A 6,787-nucleotide genomic window follows, 5' to 3' on the forward strand; every position below is an offset into this window, starting at 1 on the left:
TTGGAGTCTCTGGATTTCAGCAAACATTACCTTCTTTAAAATCACAGTAAATAATCACGATATGGTGGTTAAGATTTCAACACTACCAGTTTTGATACAGGAAGAAGTGTTATTTTTCCAGGAAGATCATACCACACAAAGTGCAACAGCGTAGTGGAATATAGTGTTACAACTGCTGAGAAGGAGCAGAGAGAGAGAGATCAGGATTACCATTTGAGAGATCCATTCAAAAGCCTGATAACAGTGGGGAAGAAGCTGTTCTTGAATCTGTTCATGATTTGGAGATGCTGGTGTTGGATTGATATCACCTGATGAAGTTGCTCCGAAAGCTAGTGTGCTTCCAATTAAACCTGTTGGACTTTAACCTGGTGTTGTGTGATTTTTAATTTTGAATCTGTTCATATGTGTATTCAAACTTTTATACCTTATGCCTGATGGAAGAGGTTGAAAGAGAGTAAAACTGGTTGGGAAGGTCTTTGATTATATTGGTTGCTTTCCCAATGCAGCAGGAAGTGTAGATGGAGTCAAGGGATGGGAGGTTGGTTTTCATGATGGATTTGGCTGTGTTCACAACTTTCGATAGTTTCTTGTGGTCTTAGGAACAGCAGTTAGGAACATTGTGATGCATCCAAATAGGATGCTTTCTATGGTGCATTTATAAAATTTGGTAAGAGTCCTTGCGGACATGCCAAACTTCCTTAGACACCTGAGGAAGCAGAGGTGTTCCTGTGCTTTCTAGACCATTGTGTTGATGCAGGTGGACCAGGACAGATTATTGGTGATCATCGCTCCCAGGAACGTGATGCTGTCAACCATCTCCATCTCAGCCTTGTTGATTACAGTCAAGGGTGTGCCCTCCACTCCACGTTCTAAAGTCAATGACCAGCTCTTCATTTTGCTGTTGTTGATGAAGAGATGTTGTCTTTACACCATGTTGTTAAGCATTCAATCTCTTTCTAGTACTCCGTCTCATCATTGCTTGAGATCCAACCTACAATGGTGGTGTTGTCAGCAAACTTGCAAATGGGTTGTGGTGGAATTTGTCACTGAGTATGCATTCTTGCGGGGCAATGGCATTGTGGATTATGGTTGAAGTAGTGTTAAGAGTCAGCCCCATTGCTATTGGTCTGGAGTCACATGTAGGCCAGACCAGGTAAGGATGGCAGCTTCCTTCCCAAAAGGACTTTAGTGAATTAGATGGGCTTTTACAAGGTTAATGGTTATTATTAAACTGTTAATTCCAGATTTTTATGAGATTCAAATTCCACCACCTGCCATGGTAGGATTTGAACCCAGGTCCCCAGATGATTATCTGGCTTAACAGTCCAGCGATAACACCACTAGGCCATCACCTATCCCCAAAGTGTACGCATCATTACATTCTCAGCTGGAAGCCAGGAGGCCTCGTCAGTATAGAGACTGAATCTTTGACCTTGGCATTATTAGCACTATGCTCTAACCATCTGAGTTAACCAATGAAACATACAGCATGATTGCCATGTAAACTGCTGGCACATGGTGCAAGTGTGAGGTTGATGTACACTGACATGTCCATCCACTTGATTGCTCACCACTGTGACAAGCTGCCTGCCTCTTGCTTTGTGTTAAAAAGCAATGCAAGCTACATAGGCTGTCAGCCTGTAACTGAGCACTAAAAACTAAGATAGCAAGGTGACCTGCAGCGAGGTGAGTAGTCTGTCAGTCTGTGTTCATGTCATGGAGTTTTCCCTAACAAAGCAATGTGATGTACACAGGAGATGGCAGCCCCAGGTCAATACAAAATGAGTGAGTGCTAAGAAAGCAATGTAAGATCCATACAATCCACCCTGTGCAGATGGATGAGGTGTGAGTGTCCCTGCATGCAAAGTAAATGGGCAGAAATATGCACACTATTGGTGCTCTTGCACTACAAAGGAGTGTCGAAGGACTGAAGTGGTGTGTGCCAAGAGCATGCTTGATGATACGGTGAGGATTGTAGTCTGCCAATATTGGCTTGTGTGTGTGAGACAGGTCAAGGAGAATGAATACCATGGAGTAGGCAGATAAGTTATTACAGGAAGCAGTTGGATGATGGCTGGGACAATTCGGCAAGCTGTTGTGGCCAGGTATCCACACTGATTTATTTGGCAGGCTATCTAGTTTCATGGGGAAGGAGAGGACAATTGGAAGTGCTGAATAAATAAGGTAAATTGTGGCTTTAATAAGGTAGTTGCTGCTCAATGGCAAGATTCTGAAGTCAACAGTTTAGACTTGGGAGGGAGATTGGAAAGATTTTTCTTGACATCAATATTCTGATTTTCTTTCATTCTCTCCATGTGTTCTCACCTTTTTTGCCCATACCAACGGGGGATAGGAAAACTCTACTCATGCGTTGGCTGAAAACTTAAGACCATCAGACCATAAGAAATAAGAGTGGAAGTAAGGCCGTTCGGCCCATTGAGTCCACTCTGCCATTCAATCATGGCTGATGGACATTTCAATGCCAATTACCAGCACTCTCCTCGTATCACTTAATTCCTTGCGAGATGAAGAATTTATCGATCTCTGCCTTGAAGACATTTAACATCACAGCCTTCGCTGCACTCCGTGGCAATGAATTCCCCAGGCCCACCACTCTCTGGCTGAAGAAATGTTTCCTCATTTCTGTTCTAAATTGACCCCCTCTAATTCTGAGGTTGTGCCCACAGGTCCTTATATCCCCGCCTGATGGAAGTAATTTCCCAGCATCCACCCTTTCTAAATCACGCATTATCTTGTAAGTTTTTATTAGATCTCTCCTCAATCTCCAGGATCCTCAGCCGTTCATCGTATGTTAGGCCTACCATTCCAGGGATCATCCGTGTGAATCTCCGTTGGACACGCTCCAGTCCCAGTATGTCCTTCCTGATGTGTAAGGCCCAACACTGGACACAATATTCTAAATGAGGCCTAACCAGAGCTTTATAAAGTCTCAGTAGCACCTCACTGCTTTTACATTCTAACCCTCTTGAGATAAATGACAACATTACATTTTCTTTCTTAACCATGGACTTGACCTGCAAGTCAACCTTGAGAAAATCCTGTACTAGCGCTCCCAGATACCTTTGTACTTTGGCTTTATGATTTTTCTCACCATTTAGAAAATAGTCCTTGCCTGTATTCTTTTTTCCAAAATGCAAGACCTCTCATTTGCTCGCATTGAATTTCATCAGCTGTTTCTTGCACCACTCTCCTAAACTGTCAAAATCTTTATATAGCCTCCTCACCTCCTCAGTTTTATCTGTCTGTCCACCTAACTTCGTGTCATCGGCGAACTTCTCCAAAATGCTGCCAGCCCCTTCATCCAGATCATTAATATATAAAATGAACAGCTGCGGCCCCAACACTAAACCCTGCTGGACACTACTTGTCACTAGCTGCCATTCCGAAAAATAACCTTTTATCCCAACTCTCTGCCTTCTGTCAGACAGCCAACACTCAATCCATACCAGTAGCTCACCTTGAACATCATGGGCCCTCACCTTACTCAGCAGCCTCCCGTGTGGCACCTTATCAAAAGCCTTTTGGAAGTCTAGGCAGATAACATCTACTGGGTTTCCCTGGTCTAACCTACTTTGTTACCTCTTCAAAGAATTCTAACAAGTTTGTCAGGCACGACCTTCCCTTACTAAATCCATGCTGACTTATTCTAATCTGACCCTGCACTTCCAAGAATTTAGAAATCTCATCCTTAACAATGGATTCTAGAATTTTACCAACAACTGAGGTTAGGCTAATCGGCCTATAATTTTCCACCTTTTGTCTTGATCCTTTCTTGAACAAGGGGGTTACAATACCAATTTTCCAGTCATCTAGGACTTTCTCTGACTCCAGTGATGTTTGAAGGATCACAACCAATGCCTCTGCTATTTCTTCTGCCACCTCCCTCAGAACTGTAGGACGTAGCCCATCCAGGCCAGGAGATGTATCAATTTTTGGACCTTTTAGCTTTTCAAGTCCTTTCTCTATTGTAATGGCTACCATACTCAACTCTGCCCCTTGACTCTCCTTAATTGTTGGGATATTACTTATGTCTTCCACTGTGAAGACTGACACAAAGTATTTATTAAGTTCTTCAGCTATTTCGTTATCTCCCATCACTAGGCTTCCTGCATCAATTTGGAGTGGCCCAATCTCTACTTTTGCCTCTCATTTGTTTTTGATGTATTGAAAGAAACTTTTACTATAATTTCTAATATTACTGGCTAACTTACCTTCATATTTGATCTTCACCTTCCTTATTTCTCTCTTTGTACTCCTCTGTTTGTTTTTGTAGTCGTTCCAATCTTCTGATTTCCCAGTGCTCTTGGCCACTTTATAGGCTGTCTTTTTCTCTATGGTACATTTCCCGACTTCCTTTGTTAGCCATAGCTGTGTAATCCACCTCCCTCCCCCACCCCGGATAATCTTTCTTTTCTTTGGGATGAACCTCTGTACTGTCTCCTTAATTACACCCAGAAACTCTTGCCATTGTTGCTGTACTGTCTTCCCCACTAGGGTCTGCTTCCAGTTGATTTTTGCCAATTTCTCTCTCATGCCCCTGTAACTATCTTTATTTAACTATAACACCATTACATTCAATTTTGCCTTCTCTCTTTAAAACTGCAGACTGAACTCTACCATATTATGATCGCTGCCTCCTAAGTGTTCCCTGATTTTAAGATCTTTTATAAGTTTCTTAGCACTAAGTCCAAAATAGCCTGCTGTCTTGTGGGCTCCAGCACAAGCTGTTCCAAAAAGCCATCCTGTAAGCATTCCAACGAATTTCCTTTCTTTGGATCCACCAGCAACATTATTCACCCAGTCCATTTGCATATTGAAGTCCCCCATGATTATTGTGACCTTACCTTTCTGACATGCCCTACCTATTTCCTGGTACATCTTGTGTCCCTGGTTCTGTGACCACTGCTGGGAGGTCAGTACATAACTCCCACTATGGTTTTTTGCCTTTATGGTTCCTCAACTCCACCCACACAGACTCCACATCATCTAGCCCTATGTCATTCAGTGCCATGCATTTAATTTCATTCTTAACCAACAAGGCAACTCCGGCCCCTCTGCCCACCTCCCTATCTTTTCGATAACTTATTACAGGCCAGGAAGTTAACCTGGAATCTTCTAGCCACTGTGAAACGGTCCTATACCAAGTTGAGCTGTTAACGATCAGTACTTCTGAATTTTTAAAATGAATCCTGCAAGTTTTGAACTTCTGTCCATGCTTTCAAATTATTTCGTAGCCTTGTCACCCCACATCCCTATAACCTCCTTCAACCTTATCATATCCTCAAATTTCTCTTCTTCATTTACATTTCGTTTTACTGTATTGAAGTGACTATACCTTCAAATGCCCAGGCCCAAAGTTCCCTAAAGTTCTTTATTTTCCAACCTCTCTTCTATAAGAACCTCTCTCTTTTACTAAATTGCTGGCTACCTTCCATTTTTAGAATGGGCTTTCCTCATATGTCTGAGGGATAATTTACAACATTAAAGACACTTTGCAAACATAATTTACTGCTGTTGATTAGCTATAACTTCTATTCATTCTCCTCAATGAAATATTGCTTTTTGCTTCCTGGGAACTACATAAAAATATGCTCCAACTCTGTGTCTGTGCATTTCTACAGAGAGTTTCCTATGTGGAAGAAAGATTTATGTAGCAATCTTGGTGGAAGTTTCAACTGAAGAAAAACATTTTTATTTGATAATTTTAAATTTCATTATCTGGAAAGAATATAAAACATTTATAAGATTTATATTTCCTGTGTTTTTCTTTGCCAGGGCAAGCTCAATAAGGAGATCTAAGCAACTTGTTTCATTGCAAGCCATATTTTCTTCAGCATGCCAGTTCACGCCAGCTCATTAGATCAACTTTTAATTGATTAACTGACCCAAGAGCTTTCACTTTGTGAAGCCTGTTTAAAATAGGTGACATTTAGAATCATATTTGGAATAGAGAGTTTGATTGAATTCCATGATTTCTCTCCCCTTTACTTAACGTCTCTTAGATTCTGGAAAAGTCCCAGAGGATTGGAAAACTGTCACACCTTTGTTTTAAAAGAAGGGAACGAGACAAAAAAAGTTAATTAAAGGACAGTTAGCTTAACATCTGTTATTGGTAAAATGTTAGAGTTTGTTATAAGGTACATAATAGCAGAGCATTTGGAAATCAATAATGTGATCAAGCAGAGTCAGCATGGCCTCATGAAGGGAAAATCATGCCTGAAATATTTACAAAAATTCTTTGAGGAGTTAACAAGTAGGATCGATAAAGGGGAAACAGTGGATATAATATATTTAGATTTTCAGAAGGTATTTTATAAGGTACATGCAATAGGTTACTTAATATGATAAAAACCCATTGTGTTGGACATAGAATATTAGTATGGTAAGAGGATTGGCGAACTAATTATAAGATAGAGGGTTGGGATAGGATGGCGAACTATAACAAGTGGTATGCACAGGGATCAGTGCAAGGGCCACAATTATTTGCAACATATATTAATGACTTGGATGAGGAGAGTGAATATACTATAGCTAAGTTTATAGATGACGCAAAAATACTTAGGAAGGTAAGTGGTAAGGATGACAGAAAGAATCTGCAGAGAGATTTGACAGATTGGGCAATTGAGCAAAACTTGGCAGATGGAATTTATTTCAGGAAATGTAAAGCTTGGCAGGAAGAGTAGAGGAGCTGAAAATTATTTAAATGGGAAAGATTGCAGAAAGCTACAGAAGGGAGGGATTTGAGAGTAATGTTCATAAATCACAA

Source organism: Chiloscyllium plagiosum, chromosome 34 (assembly GCF_004010195.1).
Source record: "Chiloscyllium plagiosum isolate BGI_BamShark_2017 chromosome 34, ASM401019v2, whole genome shotgun sequence".
Classification (NCBI taxonomy): Eukaryota; Metazoa; Chordata; class Chondrichthyes; order Orectolobiformes; family Hemiscylliidae; genus Chiloscyllium; species Chiloscyllium plagiosum.